Source organism: Orycteropus afer, unplaced genomic scaffold, assembly GCF_000298275.1.
Source record: "Orycteropus afer afer isolate SDZICR_OR568_19922 unplaced genomic scaffold, OryAfe1.0 scaffold00291, whole genome shotgun sequence".
NCBI lineage: Eukaryota > Metazoa > Chordata > Mammalia > Tubulidentata > Orycteropodidae > Orycteropus > Orycteropus afer.
In genome coordinates, this window is record NW_006921878.1 from 1512954 (window position 1) to 1538487 (window position 25534).

Consider the following 25534-nt stretch of genomic DNA (forward strand, 5'->3'; position numbering starts at 1 on the left):
GTGAATTCCTTGACAACCTCAATCTTCTCTCCATTTATTGTGATGCTGCTCATTGGTCCAGTTGTGAGGATTTTTGTTTTCTTTATGTTGAGACGTAATCCATACTGCAGACTGTATTCTTCAACCTTCATCAGTGGGTCTCATGAGGTGAATAAGCTGCAAGACATGTTGGACAGATTCATTAAAATATTTGTTCTCTGTCCTGAGTGTGAGAATCCTGAAACAGATTGGTGAGTACCTTTGAGGTTTTTGCCAGTAAAAGAAAAAGCAGTCCTGTGATACCACCAAATCATGATTCTGAGAGGGCAGAGCAGACGTAATTGGAAGTAAAGCACAAAAGCTCCAATTTTAGAGCTATTTCATACTGAAGTTTTTTTTTTTTTTTTTTTTTTTTAAATCAGTATTTTTTGTCTACTGAGCTGCTGTTTTAGATATCTTCTGAGGGTTATGTATTTTCATGCTTTGTTCTTCACTGTAGAATTATCACCATATATTATGGATGACATACTTGTTTTTATTTTTGGCAGTATGTCAGCCCAAAGAAGGAAACAATAAGTAATTCTTGTAAAGCCTATGACTATCGAGGCATGCTTGATACATAAACTGTGCACATTCATCCTCAAACACCCACCTGGTAAGTCTTCGTGATGAACTTCTAAGATCTTAATATAAAGCAACTAATTGTTGGAAACAAAATGTAAGTTTTTCTGCTTTAGAACAAGAATATAAGGTATTTTTAATCCTTGTACTATATTTAATCTATGACTCCTTTGAATGTACCATCAAAGCTGCCGGTTAAACTAAAGCAGCTTTTAAGCATCTTAAAAACTAAAAAACCTAACTTGGTGCCATCAAGTCAGTTCCAACTAATAGCAACCCTCATTGGGTTTCTGAAGCTGTAAATCTTTACGGAAGTAAAGTGCCCCTATCTTCCTTCCACAGAGTGGCTGGTGGGTTTGAACCACCAGCCTTCTGTTTAGCAGTTATGTGCCTTAGGCACTGTGTCACTAGAACTTCTTTTAAGCATCTTAGAAGGGATGAAAAAGTAAATGGGGCTATGTTCATAAGCTTAAGTTTACACAAACAACACTCTGTGGCAGATGATTGAAACTGTCCATTGTTTGTGCTTGCTATAGCAAGAAAGTCTAAGCTATTCTGCTGTTCTCTATTCAGTAAGAAAAGCCATTACATAGGCTTAAACAGTGTTGGAGCTGTTGGCTAAAGTCCAGTGGAGATTTGGTCTTGTTTCAAGTTCATGAAGGGTGGAGGGATCATAATGGATACCCTTCATTACCTGATTTTTGAAGCATCAACACTTCATCCTAATCTTACCCAATAGTTAAGTGTTTAGAAATGTCTGGAAGACTAAATAAAAGAGGAAGAATTGGAACTTAAAAAGACGTCAATATTTAATATCAATTCTACCACTAGTTTGGATCACTCTGTTCTTATCCTGAATTTCTTACCCATGAAGTAAGGTATGCAAATTTGATCTGTGCAGCCTTTTAGAATTATAGGTAAAATTGTATTTTTGTGTGGTTTTATTTTCCTATAGAGAATAGGGACAGTGGTACAGGAAAGAAAGAAAGGAAAAGGAAAACAGAAGGGGCAAAGACGAGAAAAATGGTTCCATGTTTAGCAGTGAGACACCTCCAGCTCTAAATGAAATTGGTCTTCCTCCCCATGCTGTGGTGAGTGCAGGGTGACAGTGGGGTGGGCTTTCAAGTTGGGCAACATAGAAGGCATTAGCTGAGGTGGCAGAAATGATGAAACTATCCCTCTGTCCTTCAGTGTAATGCGACGACAGCATTTTGGTTCTATGATTGCTTGAGTTAAGGTGAACCCAATTTATTTTAGCAGAAAATGAATTTAATGCTCTTAGCTTGATTTAAAATCTATTTTTTTAAAGTGTTATTTTTACAGAGCAAATTGTGAAGTTTACAAAATAAATTCATTTACCAAACAGCAGTTCATACACATTATTTTTCATGACATTGATTACAATCCCATAATGTAAAAGCTCTCTTCCCAATTCTTCTCTGTGGTTACCTTTTCCGTGTCCCTCTTTCCTGTGCATTCCTGCCTTCTGAACTGTCTCCCTATGCAAATACTGCCTTTCTATTCTCCCATGATTGATTGTTCTAAGTAGTGTACCTACCTAATGTAAATGCTCACCTTATATGCCTGTCTATTGTTGGGCTGGAAGCCACAGGAATTAGCTCAATTTCAAATCTGAAAGGTAACTAAAGACCATAGTCTCAGGGGTCCGATCAGGCTCTATCTACCAGTAAGCCTGGTCTTTTTAATGATTTTGAGTTTTGTTCCACATTGTTCTCCCACTTTATCCAGGATCTCCTGCACTGATCCCTTTCTGAGTGATTGACAGTGGTAGCCAGGCACCATCTAGTTCTTCTGGTCTCATGGTTATATAGGCTGAGGTTCGCATAGTCCACTAGTCCCTTGGACTAATTATTTCCATATGTCTTTGGTCTTCATCATTCTTTGCTCTGGATGAGGAGAGATCCATCATTGCATCTAGATGGTCGCTTGGAAGCTTTTTTTTATTATTATTATTGTTATTTGGGTGAAAGTTTACAGGGCAACTTAACTTTCCATGTAGCAGCTCACCTACACTTTGTCTCATGACATTGATTACAATTTACCACAATGCAACAGCTCCCTCCCATATCTTCCCCATAGCACTTACAAGCTTTTAAGACCCTAGTTGCTACTCACCAAAGTAGGATGTAGAACAGTGTTTTTGTGTAGTGTGTTATGCCAGTTGAGCTTGATGTCCCTGTGACCATGGTAAAAAAAATCTGGTATTTTTTATATTTTAAAAGTTTTTGACTCAGTGTTTTTGTTTTTATACACAGGAAGAAGAGGATGATGACTGGGGCAGGATATAACCAAGGTGCCTTGGGGGCACAGACTGGATGAGATCAATGATCATGCAAAAGTTCTGACCCTTAATGATGATCTGGAGGGGACCACTGAAGAGCAGGTCAGTGTCCTGTTCGACTTTGTTAGGATAAAACAGATACTTCCAGGGTAGTCTATTAAATATGCTTTAACCAAAACCAAAACCTAAAACCAAACTCACTGCTGTTAATTCGGATCCAACTCATAGCAACCCCTCCTTGGGTTTCTGAGGCGGTATCACTATGGAAGTAAATTGTACAACCTTCCTTCCGAGGAAGCTCTGGTGGCATAGTGCCTAAGGCATTTGACTGCTAATCAGAAGGCTGGTTGTTCAAACCAAACCCACCAGCCACTCCTCTGAAGGAAGACTGGACAATATATTTCAGGAGAGATATTGCCTGGGAAACCCAAGGAGGGGTCACTGTGAGTTGGAATCGACTTGAAGGCAGTGAGCTTCAACCCAGCCTTGGACTTTTGTGATTCCAATTTGATTTGTCCTCAGAGAAACCAGAGCAAGTCTTAGGTTCAAATTTGCACTGCAAATGGAGCAGAATCCACGCTGATTCTGTGGCTGGCTTTGTTGCTAGGTGCCATTGAGTCATCTCTGACTCATAGTGACCGCATGTACAGCAGAATGAAACACTGCTCAGTCATATGCCATCCCATCGTTGCAGCAATAGTGTTAATCCATCTTGTTGAGGGCCTTCCCCTTTTTCATTGTCCCTCCACTTTGCCAAGCGTGATATCCTTCTCCAGGAAATGGTCCCTCCTTACAACATGACCAAAGTAAGTGAGACAAAGTCTGGCCATTCTCGCTTCCAAGGACCATTTTGGCTGCACTTCCTCCAGGATAGATTTGTTTGTTCTTTTAGCAGTCCATAGTACTTTCAGCACTCTTTGCCAATACCACAACTCAAAAGCTTCAACTCTTTGCTCTTCCTTTTTCATTGTCTATCTCTCACGTGCACTTGAGGAGATTGAAAATACCATGGCTTGTGTTGAGCACACCTTAGTTTTCAAGAAAACATCTATGCTCTTCAGCACTCGAAAGAGGTCCTTTGCAGGAGATTTGTCCAATGCTATATGACATCTGATATCTTGACTACTGCCTCTGTTGGTGTTGACTGTAGAATCAAGTAATGTGAAGTCTTTGACAACTTCAGTCTTCTCTCCATTTATTGTGATGCTGCTTATTGGTCTCGTTGTGAGGAGTTTTGGTTCTTTATATTGAGGTGTAATCCATACTGCCCACTGTAGTCTTCAGTCTTCATCAGTAAGTGTTTCAAGTCTTCCTCACTGTCAGCAAGCAAAGTTGTGTCATCAGTGTATCACAGGTTGTTAATGATTCTTCCTCCAATTTTGATGCCACATTCTTCTTCATATAGTCCAGCTTCTCAGATTATTTACTCAGCATAGAGATTGAAAAAGTATGGTGAAAAGATACTACGCCTGACACACTCTCTTCTTGATTTTAAACCATGCACCGTCCCTTTGTTCTGTTCGAATGACAGCCTCCTGGTCTGTATACAGGTTCATCATAAGCACAATTAAGTGTTTTGGAATTCTCATTCTTCTCAACGTTATTCATAATTTGTTATGTTCCACACAATCAAATGCTTTTGCATAGTCAGTAAAACACAAGTAAACATCTTTCTGTATTCTTTGCTTTCAGCCAAGATCCATCTGACATCAGCAATGATATCCCTTGTTCCACGTCCTCTTCTGAATCCAGCTTGCATTTCTGGAAGTTTTCTGTCAATATACTACTGTAACCGTTTTTGAATTATCTTCAGTAAGATTTTACTTGCATATGATATTAATGATATTGTTCGATAATTTCCACATTCTTTGGAATCACTTTTCTTTGGAATGGGTACAGATACGGATCTTTTCCAGTCAGTTAGCCAGGTAATTGTCTTCCAAATCTCTTGACATAACCTAGTGAGTGTCTCTAGTGCAGCATCTGTTTGTTGAAACATCTCAATGGGTATCCCATCTATTCCTGGAGCCTTGTGTTTCACTACTTCCCTCAGTGCAGCTTCAACTTCTTCCTTCAGTTCTTTATCATATGCCACCTCTTGAAATGGATGAACATCAACCAGTTCTTTTTGGTACAATGACTCTGTGTATTCCTTTCATCTTCTTTTGGTGTTTCCTGCATCATTCAGTATATTGCCCACAGAATCTTTCAGTATTGGAACTCGAGGCTTAATTCCTCTTCAGTTCTTTCAGCTTGAGTAATGCTGAGCGTGTTCTTCACTTTTGGGTTTCCAACTCCGTGACTTTGCACATTTCGTTATAATAATTGACTTTGTCTTCTCGAGCTGCTCTTTGAAATCTTCTGTTTAGCTCTTTTATCTTGTCATTTCTTCCATTTGCTTTACCTACTCTCCATTCAAGGGCAAGTTTCAGAGTGTCTTCTGGCATCCATTTTGGTCTTTTCTTCTTTTCTTGTCTTTTTAATGATCTTTTGCTTTCTTCATGGCTGAGGTTCTTAATGTCATCCCACAATTCCTCCAAAGTTTTCAGTTCTTGGTGTTCAGTGGATCAAATCTATTCTTTAAATGGTCTCTAAATTTAGGAAGGATATAATCAAGGCCATATTTTGGCTCTCGTGGACTTTTTTTAATTGTCTTCAACTTCAACTTGAACTTGCAAATGAGCAGTTGATGGTCTTCTCCACATTCAGCTCCTGGCCTTGTTGTGGCTGAAGATAATTGAGCTTCTCCATCATCTCTTGCCACAGATATAGTCAGTCTAATTTCTGTGTACTCCATCTGGTGAAGTCCATGTGTATAGCTCCCATTTGTATTGTTGAAAAAAGATATTTGCAATGAATAAGTCATTGGTCTTGCAAAATTCTGTCATTTTGCATTATTTCTACCTCCAAGGCCAAATTTTCCAACTACTAGTGGTTCTTCTTCGTTTCCAACTTTTGCATTGCCGTTACTAGTGATAATCAACTCATCTTGATTGCGTGTTTGGTCAATTTCAGACTGTACAAGTTGGTAAAAATCTTCAATCTTCTCATCTTTGGCTTTGGTGGTTGGTGCATAAATTTGAATAATTGTAGTATTAACTGGTCTCCCTTGTAGGCGTATGGATATTATGCTATCACTGACAGCATTGTACTTCAAGACAGATCTTGAAACATTCTTTGTGACATGAATGCCACACTATTCCTCTTAAATTTTTCATTCCCAGCATAGTAGATCATATATCTGATTCAAAATGGCCAAAACTGGTCCATTTTAGTTCACTGAGGCCTAAGATATCAATCTTTACACATTCTGTTTCATTTTTGACAACTTCCAATTTTCCTAGATTCATACTTGGTACATTCCATGTCCTGATTATCATTGGATGTTGGCATCTGTTCTCATATTGAGTCGTGCCATTTCAGCAAATGGAGGCCCTGAAAGCTCTACTTTATCCATATCATTAAGGTAGGCTCTACTCTGATAAGGCAGCTCTTTCCTGGTTATATTTTGAGTGACTTCTGACCTGAGGGGCTCATATTCCAGCACTGTATTGGACAGTGTTTCAGGGCTTTTTTAAAAATTTTCCAGTAATATATCAGACAGTGTTTCACTGTCTGGATGTGGATGGCCTCTTCCTTCTTCCAACTCTGTCTCAGTCTGGAAGCTCCACCAAAAGCAGTCCACCATGGGCAGCCCTGCTGGCACAGCCTCCAGCCTCACAGCAACATGCAGGCCACCACAGCACGACAAACCGATAGAAAAGTGCGTCTCCCTTAGCTGTTCCAACCACTCCACTCACTTCCTGGGCTTTCCCTTCCTGTTCTTGCCGACCCCATCTGCCGCTGCTCCCTGCCGCCTGGGGGCTGTCCCCTGCCCACCTTACCTCTTCCGGCCACCTGCCCTGTCTTAATGGCCCAGGCTGGCTATTAAAATATACTTTCTTAAAGACTCAGACCCTCTTCCTAGGCTTTGTGGGCCCTAGAATTCCTTTTTAAAACTGTCTTATATTGCAATTTTATTAATTCCTGATCATTTGTCTGCTCTTTCATGGGGATTTTTTTTCCCTGTAAAAATAGGTGTTGCACCAATGGGAACCCTTGTTTCTAAATTAAATTTCAAAGCTGGGACTTTTTCAAGATGGAATGTTTTGTTTCCTGCCATTCTCAGTGATGTCCAATCCAGAGTAAGGATTGGTCTTGAGGGAAACATTTTAAGTGCATGACCGCAGGGACTCACTGTGGTTCCTTGAGCCTAGCAGGATATGCCTCCATCTCCCTGCCTTTTTCTTCATTTTATTTGCAGAAAAAGAAAGAAGAGGGTATTTCTGATTCATTTGAGAAAGAAATTATTGCTGATGCGGTCAGTTAGATGATCTTTGTCTCTCTAAGAACTTGCCTGTTTCATCAGCATATGTTCATTCATACCATTCCCTTCTACTTTGTTTATTCTGTGAGGTTAACCTTTCATTCTTGATTTTAGAAAATGACATCTTCTCTCTTTGTTCGTTCAATCTAGCTAAAGGTTTGCAATTTATAAAACATATCTTTTTAAATCATCTTTTGGTCTTGTTGACTTTTCTGTATTTTCCTGTTCTTAATTTCATTCCTTTCCACTTAATCACTGTTTCCTTAAATCAACTTGCACTGGTTTTCGTTTGCATGTTTTCTTGTTCCCTAAGGTGTAAAAAGTTCAGGTAATTGATTTGAAATCTATTAATTTTAAACATAGACACTTAGAATTGTAAGTGTATTTTAAGAACTGCTTTAGATTCATTCTAGAAGTTTTACATTTTTATTTTCATTCCTCTCCAAGTATTTATTGTTTTCTCTTGTGATTTCTTCTTAGATCCATTGGTTATTTAGGAGTGTGTTGTTTAATTTTCACTTAATTGGGTTTCTTTTTATAGTATGTGAATTCACAAACATTCCCACATGGAATGTGGGGTTAATAATGAAGATCAACTGTCTTTCTCTAGTGACCATTTTAACCTCAACTCACAAGTTTTGATGCTTTCATTGAACAATGGCATTACTCTTTATTTCCCTGTGTACACATTACCTTTTTTCCTTTGCTTTAAAATTTACTTATAAATGAATACATTTTCAAATAATAGTTGTTGTTTTTTTCTCCTAGGTTGTTTGCCACTTCCATTTAATTGCATTGTGGTTAGAGACCATGATGTATAAAACACCAGTGTTCTATATTCTACATATTTGAGCCTAACTGTATATGATTTTCTTTTTGATTCCCTACTCTCTTGCCTTGAGGTATTGTATCCCTGTCTTTCCTTCTTTTTCATACTTAACTCTACATTATACCTTCATTACCACTTCTTTAATTGATTATACTGTTGTTAGGTGCCATTGAATTGGTTCCAACTTATAACGACTCTGTGTACAACAGAAGGAAGAACTGCCCAATCCTGTGACATCCTCATGATTGTTGCTATGATTGAGCCCATTGTTGCAGACACTGTGTTTTTCCATCTTGTTAATAGTCTTCCCCTTTTTCATTGACCCTCTACTTTACCAAGCATGATATATCTTTCTTCAGGGAATCGTCTCTCCTTATATATGACCAAAGTATGAGAAATGAAGTCTTACATCTTGCTTCTAAGAAGCATTTTGGCTGTACTTCTTCCAAGATAAGGAGTTCTGGTGGTGTAGTGCCTAAGGCATTTGACTGCTAACCAGAAGGCTGGCAGTTCCACTCCATGGAAGGAAGACTGCGTAATCTACTTCCATAAAGATTTACCACCTCCGACAAGTAGCAACTAGGGTATTAAAAGCTCACAAGCAGCCATCTAGATGTAATGATGGGTCTGTCCTTGTCCAGAGCAGAGAAGAATGAAGAAAACCAAAGACGTGTGGAAACAATTACTCCAAGCGACTGGTACACCATGCGATTCTCAGCCTATGCAAATATTGAGACCAGAAGAACTGGATGGTGCTTGGCTACTACTGTCAACCACTTGGCAGGGGAGCTGCGGTATAGTAAATTACTTAGTGTGGCTTTTCTACCCATAAGTCTTTGTAAACTCCAAGGTGGGATTTTCTATGAGCAACTGAGGAGCTCCTGATTGCTGAAGTTGTCCACCTGGAGTATTTCTGTTGGGAGTGGCACAAAACCATGTTCTGAGAGGTGCCCACTCTCTCTCAGGTGCTTAGAGTTCTGATGCTATGATTAGCTAGTTTGACCACCCTGCTGGGCTCAAAAGGAGGCCTCCTAAAGGCAGAACTCGCTCTGACTGCTGGTTGAGGAAGACGTGCTGCGGAAAGAGACATGCACCCAGGAAAGAGACACATGCTGCTGGGAAAGAGGCACAAGAGACACGCATTGCTGAGTGAGACACCAAGGGACCAACACTTCTGGGAAAGAGACTGTGAGAGACTGTCGGCTGAGGGATGGTGGGCCGGGAGAGAGACTGAGCGTTCTTCCTGAACTTGAATTGTAGTCTGGTGCTTCCCTAATAAACCTCATAATCTGTGAGCTCTGTGTGGCCACTGCAGTGAATTATCAAACCCAGGAGAGAGGTGGTGGGTGCTTTGGGAGGAACGATTGGTGAAAGGGCTGGAGGGAGGCAGCATGTCTGGCCTGGCAGGAATAGGCCTTGGGTTACTGCTGGTAATCCTGCCTTCCTCTTGTGGGATTAGAGGAGATCAGAACATGTGGCTTCCTTGCCGTTTCTGCAGGATCCCATTCTGCATAGAATGGGAGAACAATGTGGAACAAAACTTAAAATCATTAAACAAAAAAGGGTAGGGGGACCAGGTTTCCTGGTCTGACAGAGCCTGATGGAACCACTGAGACTATGGACCCTAGTTGCCTTTCAGGTCTGGAACTGAACTCAATTTTGTGGCTTCCAGCCAAACAAAAGGCAGGTATATGAGGTGAACTTTTGCATTAGGGAGAGTTCAATCATAGGAGAATAGAAGGGTTGTATATGTACAGGGAGACAGCTCGGGTGGGTAGGAGGGCATGGAAGGGAAGGATACAGGGAAGAGGTAAGTTAACTATGGGGAGGAAGTGGTGGAAGGGGAGCTGTTGCATTGTGGGAAATTGCAGTCAATGTCATGAGACAAAGTGTATGTGAGCTGCTGTATGGAAAGTGAATTTGCTCTGTAAACTTTCACCCAAATCACAATGTTGTTGTTGTTGTTATGTGCCGTCGAGTCAGCCCTGACTCATAGCGACCCCTCCTTGGGTTTCCGAGGCAGTATCACTACGGAAGTCGGATTGCCCAACCTTCCTTCCGGGGAGTGGCACAATAAACATTAGAAAAAAAAAAGATTTACTGCCTCAGAAATCCAATGGGGGTTGCTATGAGTTGAAATCAACTTGGTGCCAGTGAGTTTTGTTTTGTTTTTTTCTTCCAAGATAGATTTGTTTGTTCTTCTGGCAGTCTATGGTATATTGAGTATTCTTTGCCAACACCATAATCCAAAGGCATCAATTCTTCACTCTTCTTTATTCATTGTCCAGCTTTTCCATGCATACAAGGCTATTCAAAATACCATGGCTTGGGTCAGGTATACCTTAGTCTTCGGAGTGACATCGTAGCTCTTTAACACTTTAAAGAGGTCTTTTGCAGCAGATTTGCCCAGTGCAATACATCGTCTGATTTCTTGACTGTTGCTTCTATGGGTGCTAATTGTGGATCAAAGTAAAATGAAATCCTTGACAACATCAGTCTTTTCTCCATTTATTGTGATACTGGTTATTTGGCTCCATTATGATCTGACCTGTCGGTGACTCTGTTTGGAGTGGCACTTTTCCTCCAGGTCTGGCACTCATTTATTGATTTGAGTGATCTGCTGGCCTGGAGAATTCTGTAGGAACCAGATGTTCCTCAGATTTGTCTGTCTTTACTTGCCTCGTAATCTGTCATATCCCAGGACAAATAATGATTGTTAATGATGAGAGCATACTTGTATAGTTCAAGCATGTATCTATATATCTTCATATTTTCAAAGTACTTAGCATCCCTGAATGTATTGTATGTTATTGCTTTAATGATTCATCATCTCCTACAAGAACGTCAGGTCCCTGTGGTTCAGAATCCTGTGAATGAGTTCAGTACTGCAGGCTAACAGCCTCCCCCATCCTCCTGCACACACTGGGGAGATGATGCCTTGCTGTAACACTATGTTGGGATCTTTTAGTACTTGGTGGTCTTAGAGGATGTGGCTGTGAACTTCACTAAGGAAGAGTGGGCTTTGCTGAATCCTACACAGAGGAAACTCTACAAGGATGTAATGTTGGAAACCTTCCGGAACTTGGCCTCAGTTGGTAAGGATGGCATCATTTATTCACTTAGTCTTTTGTGGAACAAATACATCTTGCACATTGTCTGTTTATATTTGGGCTGAATAATAAAAATGTGGGAAAAAAGACAGCTGTCACAGCCCTCATGGGATCTGGAGTCAAATAGCTCTTGCATGAAAACAAACTTCATTTCTCTTAGCAAAAACTCTCAAGGTTCCCAACATTCATATGTGTGAGTAGTCTCCGGTATCACTTTGGGGCACAGAGGGAAGTTTTGAGGTTTTCATCTGTGAGAGTTACACTCTGACTATTCATAGATGTTTGACATGGTCATTTTACTGCAGCCACTGCAAAGGCCAAAGTATTGGCCCATATCATGGAAATGCTTGTTACCCTTCAATATCCTCCCACTTCATGAAATTATCTTGGGGTATCAGCCACACTGGGGCTGGTGGAAAGAAGAGGACTCTAGGGCTTCTATGCATGTGAGCACCAGGAAAGCAAAGATCCTTGGGAGGCACAAGGGTTTGTAGTCATTGTGGGAATTAGAAATAATCTTTGAGCAGAATAATGTTTATTTTGGGGTAAGTCCCAAGATGTCTTTTAGAATGTACTTTGTACATTATCTTGGCCTCCTTGTTTTACTTTTCATGCATCCTCTCAATTACTTCTTAGAAAAAGACTTTTTGATATTCTTTTAAAGGTAGCATACAGACATGCATTTTTCTCAGTTTTCCCTACTTTGCCTTCCTTATGATATGCTATTCGTATCAATACCACTATCCATCTCTTTGAAAGTAATTCTTAATAGATAGAGGCCCTGGATGGTTCAGATGGTTAACATGCTGTGGTTCTTACCTAAGTTATTAAAGTGCTCGGCTGCCAAATGAAAGGTCTTCAGCTGAAACCCACCAGCTGCTCCTTAGGAGAAAGATGTGGCTGTCTGCTGTACAAATTTACAGTCTTGGGAACCATATGGGGTAGTTCTGCTCTGTCCTATAGGATCACTATGAATTGGAATCAACTCTGGCAGTGGGTTGGTTCTAATGGAAAGATCAGAGATTTGAGTCCCCCCTTTAGTACTTCAGAAGAAAGGTCTGGTTTTCTCCTTCTGAAAACCCAGCCGCTGAAAACACATGAGGCACAGTTCTACTCTGACATGGACACACAGTTCTACTCTGACATGTACACACAGTTCTACTCTGACATGGACAGGTTGACTTCACAGCAGCCGATTTTTGGGTAGAGAGACTGTTGGGTTTTTTTTAAAGAATATTTTGTTGAGGTTTGGTCAACATTTACACAGTAAATTAGGTTCCTATTTAACAAATACTACAGAAACTGTTCAGTGGTACTGGTTACATTTTCACATGTGTCAGCATTCTCATGAATTATCTTCTGGATATGTTGTTTCCGGTAATCTCATTTCCCTATCCTGTCATTTTCATGTGTGCCAGCATTCTCATTAATTACCTTCTGGATATGTTGTTTCTGGTAATCTCATTTCCTGTCCTGTTATACTTTCATCTGTGCTCTAGCATAACTGTTGGCCATTTGGTGCCATATAGATGAGTTTTTAAAATCTGCAGGACTCAAGGGTACTATTCTTTATTTTATGGGGCAATCTGTTATTAAAAAGTAACCTCATATCATAGTTTTGGCTTAATATTTATGAAGTATCTCAGAGTGATAGGCTCAGGAACTTTTTCAGAATTTGAGTTCTGTTCCACCTTTTTTTCTTCTTCTATCAGGATCCATTTACTGTGGCTCTTATCAGAACAGTTATTAGTGGTAGCCAGGTAACATCTAGTTCTGGTCTCAGGGTAGATGGGGCTGTGGGTCATGTAGACTTTTAATGCTATAGAATAGTTTCTTCTCTGAATCTTTTATTTTCTTGTTGAGAGGCTACCATTTTCCCTGTTATTAGCAAAGTCCTCACTGTCTTCCTTAGATCATGTGTCCATTCTTCCTTATGATACTTGTTTCCCTTTCTCCTTCAGTATATGGAAAGAAATCCTCAAATGCTGTATTTTCTTTCCTTTATCCATCAACTTTTGCTCCAGAGATTAAACTCATACCAATTTTTGCAGATTGTTACACTCAAGGTAAGACAACTCGATCAAGTCCTCAGCACAGTATTTTTGGGAGTTAACTATGCAAGGAAGAGACAATAGTAAGAATCATGAGAAATAATTCCTCCTCCAATTTGGAGGAAAAAGGGAAATTTGATAACATGGAAGATCATCAAATCGAGAAGGGGCATTCAAGGTGAGTAGCACTCACAAGAGAGGAGGAATCATCCCAGCAGAATGTTAAGACTACCTTGAAATTATGGAAAAAGTATAAATGTAGTTAAACATTGTGTACTTACACTAAATTTTCACAAGATAGTGTTTTCATAAAAGTGGTATAGATATTGCAGAGTCTAAGACATAGCTAAATTAGAAACAAAGGTCAGAAAAACCCCTAGTGAGAAAGAGTTTGAATGCAAAGGGTTTATTCAAGCCCTCAGCCATGTGTTCAGGTTGTTCTACTTTGAAACAAACAATGCAGATAGTGCAGAAACTATATGCATTGTCTTAATTATCTAGTGCTGCTTATCAGAAATGCCGCAAGTGGTGGCTTTGGTACATTTTTTTCCCAGAGTTTAGGAGGTTAGAAGTCCTGATTCAGGGTACTAGTTCTAGGGGAAGGCTTTCTATATCTGCTCTGGAAGAAGGTCCTTGTCACTGAGCTTCTGTTCCTTGTTGATCATTTGTGGCTTGGCATCTTCCCCCATCTCTGCTTCTGCTCACTTGTTTAATCTGTTTTATATTTCAAAAGAGATCGACTCAGGATGCACCCTAAATGAATCCTGTCTCATTAATATAACAAAGACCCTCTATTCCCAAATAGGATTATAACCATAGGCATAGAGATTAGGATTTACAACATATTTCTGGGGGACATAGTTCAGTCCATAACACCCATTCATTGAGAATGGCAGATATGTGGTCATACTAATCATTCACTTGCCCTTCATCTTCAGGAAATGGGCGAGCGATCACAAAGGGCAGAAAATCCCTAAATGTGAAGAAGGTGGGAAAACCTTGAAGCATTTCTCCTCCCTTAGGCTACATATAAGACGGCACAGTGGAGCGAAACCTTATAAATATAAGGAGTGTGGGAAAGCCTTAGGTTGTCCCACATACTTTTGAGAACATGTGAGAATGCACACTGTAGAGAAACCCTACGAGTGTAAGTATTGTTGGAAAGCCTTCAAGTTTTACTCATCCCTTCAAGAACATGAGAGAACGCACACTGGTGAGAAGTCCTACAAATGTAAGCAGTGTGGGAAAGCCTTCACTTGTTACTCTTCCCTTCATGGACATGAAAAAACTCACAGTGAATGGAAACCTTATGGATGTAAGCAATGTGGCAAAGGTTTCAGATGTCCCAAATATTTTCGACAACATATGAACATGCATGGTGGAGAGACACCCTATGAATGTAAGGAATGTAGGCAAGTCTACAGTATGCCTGCAAATCTTTGGCAACACATGAAAACACACACTGGAGAGAAGCCTTATGAATGTAATCAGTGTGGGAAAACTTTTGTGTGGCATACCTGCCTACAATTACATATGAGAATGCATTCTGGTGAGAAGCCATATGAATGTAACCAATGTGGGAAAACCTGTAAGTGTTCCCAATATTTTGACATGCATATGAAAATACAGTGGAGAGACACGATATGTATGTAAGGAATGTGGAAAAGTCTACAGTTCTCCCTATTCTCTTCAAAGGCATATGAGTATGCACTCTGGCAAGAAACCTTACGAATGTAAGGAGTGTGAGAAAGCCTACAAATGTCTTGTATCCCTTCAAGGACATCTGAGAAAACACACTGAAGAGAAACCTTAAGAGAGAGTGCAAGGCATGTGTGAAAAGCTTTATGTAAAATGGAACCAGTAATAGTGTCAGTCCATAACTCCTTAACTTCATTAAGGATATTGAGAATTACCATCAACACAAAACTGATTCCCCTGAGGTGGAAGTCAGACATATGTCTATTCTATAACTTTTTTTTTTTACCAATTCTGACACCAGCCATCCCTCCCACAACACTACTTTTCTGCTGGGCTTGATAATTTTTTGCAGTGGCCACACACAACTCACAGACCATACTTAAATTTAAGCAGTTTATTAAGGAACAGGGTACAACTTAGGATCAGGATCAAGATCCAGGATTTGGAGGCATGTAAGCAGAGTCTTCCTTCTTCATTGCAGGACAGCTCTTTTGGCTCCTTTTGGCCCCCTCAGGACAGGCTCCTCTAGGCCCTGCTGTTGCTACCAGCTCTACTGCTGGCCCCTTCCAGGCCTGCTGGCCCTGACTATGCCACTGAGCCCCTTCTGGACCTCTTGCTGTCTTCACTGTTACAACCTTGGCCAGTGTTCCAGCTCTTTTAGGAGGTCCCCTGCCTCTGTTCTCACTCTGCTGCTTCCTACCTTCTGCTTTTTCATGTTGCTTCCCTTCTTTCTGTCTGTGGTGCTGTTACACGACTTCTTGTCACTTTGAAGGCATGGTACTCCCACCATTTCAAGGCATGGGCCATAAGCTGACCATTCCTCTCTCAGTAGGACACAGGTGCTTCACTTGCACAGTAAGTGTCTGGGTTACTATTCAGCTCATTTGCATGGTCCATTGAACAGTCCCTGCAAGGTGCCTATCACAGGGTAGGCTGCAGCCCAGGACCAGACTAAAAGTGTCAACACCAAATGTTTACAGTTTACCCAGGAAATGTCAATCAACCTCAAGAAAAGTAACAAATCCTCTGGGATAGAACCCTAGGGCAGATTAGTTCTCAGGGCTTAGGGGAAGTCTTTCAAGCTGTTTTTCCAAAGAATTGAGGCAAAAGGCCATTGTTCTGGTTCCCTAGTGCTGCTCTGACAAGAAATTTACCACCAATGGGATGGCCGTAACAAACAGGAGTTTATTCTTACAATTTGGAGGCTTTAAGTCCAAGTTCAAAGTGCCAGGCTCTAGGGGCTGAGTGAAAGCCCCTCAACCTTGGGGTCCAGCTCTGCCTCCTGCTCCTGGCCCACTGGAGCTAGAGGCGTTTCTTCACTCAGACAGCTGCTGGCTGCTGTGGCTAAGAAACCCCAAAGTTGACAAGTCAAAAGGCACAGTCATGATGTTACCAAACCACATGGCAGGCCATTAACTTAAGTCCATTGTAAGTCCCAAGGTCGGCAGAGCATAGCAGGCTGTTGAGCAATGACAGGGCTACATGCAGGAAGCAGACCACATCCCAAAGGCAGCTACTCATCTGCTAGTGGTAGACCCACCATGGAGTTGATTGTCAGTCTCATGAGGAATAACTACCACCAGCTGCCCAGCCACTCAGCCAGGCCCAGCCAAGTTGACACACAAACATAACTATCACAGCCATGTACAGGAATGCATTTAACCACCTTCATTCACCCTGAAAGCCTTATTGTAAGTGGAAAAAAGAAAACACTGGAAAAAATCCTTATGAATTTAAAGAATATGTGAAAACCTTCAGGAATATTTTTTAATTGTTACAGATGTAATACTGCCTTTCTAAGTGCCTCACCCTTCATTTGGATCTCTTAATAACATTTATGTTGTTAATACAAATATTTAGCATAAGAAATGTCTGTGTCCCTGGGTAGTACAAACGGTTGTTTGGCTACTAACTGAAAAGTTGGTGATTCACATTCTCCCAGAGATACACCTTGGCAGAAAGTCCTGGCAATCTACTAGTGACAGATGAGTTATTGAACATCTTGCAGTGTGTACTTCTTCTCTGAAACATGGAGTTGCTGTGGGTTCTTACTGAGTCCAGGTCTAGTAGTTTGTTTTTTATGTAGCCTTTCAGCTGTACTACATATATTGTTACAAAGTGAGAGAGTTGGAGCTGTGTCAACTTGGCTGGACCACAATTTTGTGTGGTTTAAGCAATTGTGGTGTGGGTTATTCCCATGATGGAATCGGATGTATATGTTTTGAACAGTCAGTCCGTTGAAAGGGAGTTTCCCTAGGGGTGTGGCCTGCTTCCAAATATATTTATGGACATCCTGGGAAAAGAGACACTCTTCTGTGAATCCAGATCCTGTTGTGCTGCCTATATCTGTCCGTGAGTGAACAATCCACCATTTGGCCTGGTGATCTTGGATTCGTCATTTGTCGGAGTCAACAGCCTGCCAGCCTTGAGCTCATCAGCCCCTGCAGCTTCATGAGTCAGGGAAAGCCTCCAGCTTGATGTTTGATCAAGAACCTGGGACTTGCCAGCTTCTATAAGTGTGTGAGCCATTTTCCTAAGATAAATTTCTCTTTCTCTATATGTATATATAAGCTTTACTGGTTTTGCTTCTCTATTATAGAGAACACAGCGTAACACACAAAGCTTTAAGTAATTGTACCTTTGTACACAATGCATTACTGTGTCTTTGGACATGGTTTTTGTGTTTGCTTTTTAATGTCCAACATGATGTAATTGTATATAAAAGGTTTTTGATTTCTACTTTCCATTATGTTTCTGGGAACTCTGGTAGCGTAGTGGCTAAGGCACTTAACTGCTAACCAGAAGGCTGGTGGTTCACACCCACCAGCCACTCCTCGGAAGGAAGATGGGGCAATCTACTTCCGTAGTGATACTGCCTCAGAAACCCAAGGAGGGGTCGCTATGAGTCGGGTCCAACTCCATGGCACATAACAACAACAACAACAATTATGTTTCTAATGTGCAGTGCTAATGATAAGAGACTTTGACATACTGTTTTCTTTTCTGGTCTGCTGTTGCAGATACTGGAATTAGCTGACTCGATATCCATGTTCCCCTTCATTCTTCAGTATTAGTAGATACATTTTCCACATTTATTTGTTTCTACTCAATACCACATCCTATCTTTATAACAGAAATTAGGGGAAGAGAAACAATTTTGAAGAAAGGACAGCTTGGTCAGATTTGTATTTCTATTTTGAGCTTTGTTCATTGTCCTTCATCTTGGTTGGAAATCTGACACCATGTATCAAGTTAAAAAGAGAGACCTTGTGGCATGAAGAAGAAAGCTAGGGTATAGATGGTTCTACTGAATTGCACTGTTAACATGGGTGGAGCTGGGAACTATATCTCCCAGAGTCTCTTCTTTATGGTTCTGCGTTAAGTCATGAGAAGAGAACTGTGCATGACTGGATTTTTGGAAGGCAGAAGTAAAGAGGCCATTCCTCTCTGTTCTGCTGGGCAATCATGGAGAGGTGCATAGGAACTCAGTAGCACAGGTTACAGCACTTCTTTGACTTACGGCTCTGTCAGTTAAGAACAGCTCAAACCACACATTATGATTTTGACTTCAGTTCCCTCCTACACAGTAGTTTTCACAGGCTTTTCACAAAGTTCCACCATCAGGGACCTCCTTGGTGCTCAGGCACACATTGCTGCAGGCTGTATGTAGTGAGAGATGTGCCATCTTCTGACCTTCATCTGCAATCCTTTCATATTACGTGATTTCTTTTGTAAGCGCCTTGTTCTAATAGAATTCTGTTTCCTGTTTCATCCCAAAAAGATTTAATGATGTGGCCACCTATGGAGGAAACCTTGAGCCAATTTAATCCAGTAAATAACCCAGAAGTATCCTTTGTCTCTCAGTCCACTTGAAGTGTCTTCTGTGTTCTATCAACTGGCTCTTAGCATCACCAGTGACTTTCATCTTGTTGAATCCCAGGGTTCCTCCTCTTTTTCTCATCTCAGCTGCCTCTCCTCTCAGCAGCATGTGTCTCTCTTATCACATCCTTTCCTGGAGACCTTTTCACTCTCTGGCTCTTTAGACCCACACATCTGTTTTTTGTTTGTTTGTTTGTTTGTTTTTCTCCCAGCTCATTGACCACTCCTTTTCAGTTCTTTTGGTGGCAGCTCATGTGATTAATTTCCTTATTTTTAGACTCTTGAAACTTAACTCTGAGCCTTTCATTCTCCTTTACAATCTCTACTTCATTAAATTCAGTTGGTACCAAGTAATTTTTATACCCATTTTATATTTCCATCCCTATCTCTGACTTGCTCCTCAGTTCAGACTAGTGTGTTAAACTTGTTTGAAATCTCTGCTTGGATAAGTCATATGTCTCTCAAACAGAACGTGTGCAGACAGGATCTGGACGTACCACCCCAGCCAGTATGCTTCTCACATCAGCATCCGCATGTCATCTACTGGCTCTAGGGCATCTGCTGTGGCCTTGGTTTGCTTTGGTTATATATTTTATGTGTACATATTTCTATAGTATTAAAACATTTAGTTTGGTTTCTCCTAAGATTTTATTGCAGATAATTGACATGTACACAAATGTTTCTGAAATACTAGCTAGAGATTTTGGAAAAGAGTAATCTGTGCTTTGTATTGGCATGTGTGGTTTGGTGTTTTTTTTTTTTTTTTCCTTTTGAAAGTACTTGGAAACCATCTTTAAGTCAGATTATGTGGTACCTAATTTATAAGCACACTCATAGCATAGGCTGGGAATTCTGTAACAAGTTGATCTTTCTTCCTCTGCATCCTGATGCCCTCTTCCAGTAGGAACTTAGTCTAAACAGTTTCCTATTAAACTGTTTTCATCGCCCTTATTGATGTCCTGGGATGACTTGTGTCTAGTGGTGCCCAGTCAATGTAGGTAGCCACTAGTCACATGTGGGTAATTAAACTTCATTAAAATTAAATGCTTCTCAGTTCCACTAGACACATTTCAAGTGCTCAATAGCCATACGTGGCTAGTGGCTACCATATTGGAGATGCTTTATTTTTCTCTGAAAACTTACACCATCTGACATGTTGTATATGTTACTTACATCTCGTTACTTTTACCACAGAATGTCAATTCAAAGATGACAGGGATTTTGTGTGTATTTCTTCACTACCGCACCTCAGCACAGGGCCTGGTACACAGGAACATTCAATAAACAAATCAATTTAACTTTTTGCCCAAACCCCCCTAGTGTTAGGTGCCCTTGAGTCTGTTCTGACTCGTAGCAATCCTGTGTACAACAGAATGAAACACTGCCCAGTCCTGTGCCTTCCTTACAATCGAAGCTATGCCTGAGCCCATTGTTACAGTCACTGTGTCAATCCATCTTATTGAGGGGCTTCTTCTTTTTCATTGAGTCTCTGCTGTACCAAGCAAGATGTCCTTCTCAGGACTGGTCCCTCCTAATAACATGTTCACCATCTTTGCTTTTAAAGAGCATTCTGGCTTTACTTCTAAGACATATTTGTTACATCTTCTGGCAGTCCATGGAATATACAGTATTCTTTACCAATACCCTAATTCAAATCCATCAATTCTTCACTCTTCCTTATTCATTGTCCCCAAACCTCGTAGCATGTCCTTGCCCACTATGGGTTCTAAAGTTATCACCCAAATCAAATCCCAAAGGAATGTCCTTCATTTGGCCAAGTGAGGGAAAGTGTTTCAGTTCTCTAGTGCTGCTCTAACAGAAAATACCACAGATGGGTGGTTTTAAGCAGACGTGTTTATTCTTTTACAGTTTAGGAGGCTAAAAGTCCACAGTCAAAGTGCCAGTCTTTAGGGGCTGGGTGAAGGTCCCTCAATCCTGGCCTTCAGCACTGCCTCTTGCTCCTGGCCGGCTGAAGCTAGAGACTTTTCTTAAATCTGTTGGCTGCTGGCTACTGAAGCTGAAAAACCTAGGTCAACAAATAAAATGGCACAATCTCAAGATTATCAGACAACATGATAGGCCACTAATTCAAGTCCAGTGAGAGTCCCAAGATCAGCAGACAACATGGCAGACCAATCACTGATGACTTGGCCAAATGCAATCTAAGTGTTCCAGAACCCTCAGAGACCTTTTTTTATGCTTCTTATGTACTAGAAGCAGACCACATCTGTAAGGCTGTTCCTGTAGATTCCACCATGGAGTTGATTACCAGTCTCATCATGGGGAATCACTACATCCAGCTGCCCAGCCACTCAACCAGGCCCAACCAAGTTGACACAACCACCACAGAGATGCTGTCACACTGCTGAGGCCTCACTGTGCAGAGGCTGTCAATAACCTACCCACCCCAGTGTTTTAAGTGTCTGCTGGTGGTGGGGGAAAGGGGGGTGTCACTGCCACCTGAGAAGAACCTGAGGCCCATAGAGTTACCTGCTGATAGCCCAGGCAAGGAAGGGGTTACAATGCTTTGGACACACTGTGCTTTAAGTTTCTTGCATGAATACACCCTTCACTACATGAGGTCACAGGGGTTTGATTGTCTTTGTTGCATGTGTGCTGCAAGGGTGTCTGTCCCATCTCAGCTGAAATGCCCATTTTTAGGTCCCTCAGAGAGTCCCTCATTGGTGTATCTGTTGATGCATTCATCTAAACATTGGAGGTTGGAGTTCACCTAGGGTCGCCTCAGAAGAAAGGTCTGGTGATTGGCTTCCCCAAACTCAGCCACTGAAAACTCTACAGAGCAGAGTTCTACCCTAGTACATGGGATCCCGATCAAGTCACCTCCATAGCAAATGGTTAGGTCCCAGAATCCAGCACCTTCTCTGTAGTCCGGTGGTATCCCGTAACCTCAGCTGCCTCCCTGAGGGCAGTCAGCCTTAGCCGCTATTGAAGACTTCTGGGCAACTAAAACGCAATTTCTGGGAGCAAAGCTGACCGGAAGCAGATATAAGTTCTGCTGGGGGCAGGGCCACTACTTCTGGTACCGCCTCTGACCCTTCCGGGTATTGCTGAAAACAGTTGGCCAGGCTGCTGCCTCCGGAGATAGAATCCGGGTTTGCGCCTGTGCAAAGATAGAAGCTCCCAGTAGCCTCTGCGCTCATTTTGAGACGGGCCGCGTTGCTTGTTGGGAGCTTTCTGAAGGTGGCACCGTAGGGCTGGCTAGGAACTCCATTTCCTGAAGTGGTCGAGGCCCATGGTATGGTTTACCAGGGAGGAATGAGCCTGGGGCACGAGTGGGACGGATCTACAAATGCTGCCTGGTGTCCAGAGTGGGCGCGGAGTTGGAAGCGAGTTGGCTTTGAGGTGGGGAGTGCCTTTGTGGCCTCGACCCTAAAGTCTCGCAGTGGCCGGTGGCAGTAAGCGCGCGTCTGTGGGTGACGTGGGCGTAGTGCCAAGCAACTGCCGAGTGGGGTGCTGAGCTGATGCGGCGGGCCGTTTGTGGTCGAGGGGCTGTGTCCGCAGTCCTTGGCTGTTCCTCTTTTCTTCCTTCCAACCTCATGTCCACGTGAAGGTGCTGTAGGGAAATGGTCCCCAATCTGGGACATTTATGGGTCTCTAATGACGTTTCCCAGCCAGATGACTCAGAACTGTGCTTGAGATCGGAATTTCAGTCAGTGTCCAGATGGTGTCAAGACGGACTGGAAAGACATGCTGCAGGAACCCAGGCAGGGATTAGACATCTGGCCTAAAGGGTCCTCTTTGGAACAGCAGGGGTCTGTCTTTAGGTTTCAGACTGACTTTGGGAACGTGGAATGGCAGACTCCCTCACTTCCCTGCAGTTAGGTGTGTGAGGTGAGGACAGGTGTGGCCCTGGAGGGAGCACCCTAATTTTAGACAGGGTTCTAAGATAGCTTGATGGCTGAAGATTATTTCCTTTGGTAGGTTTCTGCTTGGTGAGGAAGTGGAAAGAATTATTTTGGGGTACTGTTCTGGTTCCCTAGTGCCGCTCTGACAAGGAATATTCCACCAGTGGGATGGCCTTAACAAACAGGAGTTTATTCTTACAATTTGGAGGCTTTAAGTCCAAATTCAAAGTGCCAGGCTCTAGGGGTTGGGTGAAAGCCCCTCAACCTTGGGGTCTGGCTCTGCCTTCTGCTCCCAGCCCACTGGAGCTAGAGGCGTTTCTTCACTCAGACAGCTGCTGGCTGCTGAGGCTGAGAATCCCCAAGGCTGACAAATAAAAAGGCACAGTCCTGATGTTACCAAACCACACGGCAGGCCATTTACTTAAGTCCATTGTAAGTCCCAGGGTCGGCAGAGCATGGCAGGCTGCTGAACAATAACACGGCTACATTTAGGGTCCAAGCGTGCCATAGGCTAGAGACCATTCCCAAAGCTTCTCCTTATATACGGGAAGCAGACCACATCCCAAAGGCAGCTACTCAGCTGCTTGTGGTAGATCCCACCATGGAATTGATTGCCAGTCTTATCATGGAGAATAACTACCACCAGCTGCCCAGCCACTCAACCAGGCCCAGCCAAGTTGACACATAACTACCACAGGTACCTAAAAATCAGGAAGTTCTATTAATTTATTTGTGAATGTGTGTAACAGTAAAATTTATTCCTTTTTTGTGTAGTTCTATGAGTTTTCGTGAATGTAGAGTGGAATGACCAATAAAGATGATGCCAGCTGCTGCCCATCAGGATGCAGCCCAAATCATCACTCAAGTGCTGCCCATTTGTCCTTAAGCCCTGCCCTACCTTTAGCCCCACATGTGGTATAGATTCCTAAATCTTACCTTTTCCCAGACTGTCATACGTATGGAATTGGACACTACAGTATAACCAATGAGAGCTGTAACCTGTGTAAGGCAGAAACCGATCCGAGAAGGAAAGCTTGAATATTTTCTAGTAAAAGTGATAGAAAAATGGTAACACTGCACCCTGTCAAAGGCAGAAAACTTGGGAGACCTGGAAACATGAGGTAGTCCAGTTGCATTCTGGCTTTCATTGTGTATAGTATTTTGAGTGAAATTTGTAATATTTGATGCTATATTGTAAAATGGGGTAACTAGATTTTTCAGTGATATTTTACTTTTAGGATTTTCTGCAGTGCCTACTACAGGTCAGAGTACACATTAAGTCTTCAACCTGAAATTCCAATATTAGTGCAACTTATCCAACAATCTGCTTCTGGAAAGATGACAGCAAAGAAAATCCTATAGCACGGTTCAGCTCTGTCACATGAAGTCACTATGAGTCAAAATCAACTGGTTGGCAACAAACAACAGCATGAACATAGGCATGACAGCTATCAAAATAGTCCTGTGACATCAGACCTCCTCGTCTGACTTCAAGGGAAAGAGAGAAAATCAAGATCATGAGTCCAAGGCCTATTCTTGTGAGGTGGAGGTCAAGCAAAACTTTACCCTCCAACCTTCTTAACACTCCTGACACCAACTGTCCCTCCCACTGCACTCTCTGCTTCTCTGCTGGGTTCAGTAATTTGTTGCAGTGGCCACATAGAACTCACAGACAATACTTAAAATTATGGGGTTATTAGGATTGTAACAGGCTATAATTCAGGTTCAGGATACAATTCTTCCCGAACAGGACAGCCTCCTCACTGCTATGCCTGCAGGCACGTTTTTCTTTAGCCCTTGGCCTCTTGGCCTGGCCTTTGCCCTGTTTGGGCAAGTGTTACAAGGCTCTTTTAGCTTTGCTGATTGGTGTGCCTAGGTGCACCCCACTCCACCAGCAAGCCTCCTACCCAAAGGCACTCAGCTTTCTTGCTCTATGGCCCTGCAAGCCCACCACTCTGTCTTGTGCTAGTCTCAGTTCTGCTGCCACCATCTTTCTGCCGTTCTCTCTGCTGGTCTCTCTACTGCTGTATTTGAGCCCATTGTTGCAGCCACTGTGTCATTCCATCTTATTGAGGGTCTTCCTCTTCGCTTATCCTCTACCTAGCATGATGTCCTTCTCCAGGGATGGTCCCTCCTGATAACATATCCAAAGTACATGAGACAAAGTCTTGCCATCCCCACTTCTAGGAGTATTCTGGCTATACTTCCTCCAAGAGAAAGTTACTCATTCTTCTGTTAGTCCATGGTATATTCAATATTCTTTGCCAACACCATAATTTAAATGCATTAATTATTTGGTCTTTCTTGTCATTGTCCAGCTTGAACATGAACATGAAGCAATTGAAAATACATGGCTTGGGTTAGGCACACCTTAGTCTTCAAAGTGACATCTTTGCTTCTTAACACTTTATAGAGTTCTTTTGCAGCAGATTTTCCCAGTGCAGTATGACATCTGGTTTCCTCACTGATGCTTCCATGGGTGTTGACTGTGGATCCAAAACCCATGAAATGAAGCCCCTGACAACTTCAATTTTTTCTCTATTTTTTGGTGATGTGAAGCTACCAGTTGTGAGGATTTTTGTGTTATGTTGAGGTATATGTAATCCACACTAAAAGCTGTAGTCTTTGATCTTCATCTGTAAGTGCTTCAAGACCTCTTCCCTTTCAGCAAGCAAAGTTGTGTTATCTGCATAGGGCAGTTTTTAATAAGTTTTCCTGCAATCATTTAGTCCAGCTGGTTGGGTTATTTGGTCTAAATACAGATTGAATAAGTATGATGAAAGAATACAACCCTTACACACATGTTCCCTGAGTTTAAAACTATCCCCCTGTT

The 25534-nt window shown here is 41.9% G+C and overlaps 1 protein-coding gene and 1 non-coding gene across 2 annotated transcripts in view; one reads left to right on the forward strand and one right to left on the reverse strand.

Annotated features, from left to right (window-relative positions):
• Positions 1-25534, reverse strand: part of LOC103205694 (zinc finger protein 791) — a 99463-nt gene that overhangs the window by 3305 nt on the left and 70624 nt on the right. The gene's annotated exons all lie outside the window — the stretch shown is intronic.
• LOC122151036 lies at positions 1082-1204 on the forward strand. Its single transcript, XR_006163944.1, has one exon. It is a non-coding gene; the product is annotated as a small nucleolar RNA SNORA28 (small nucleolar RNA).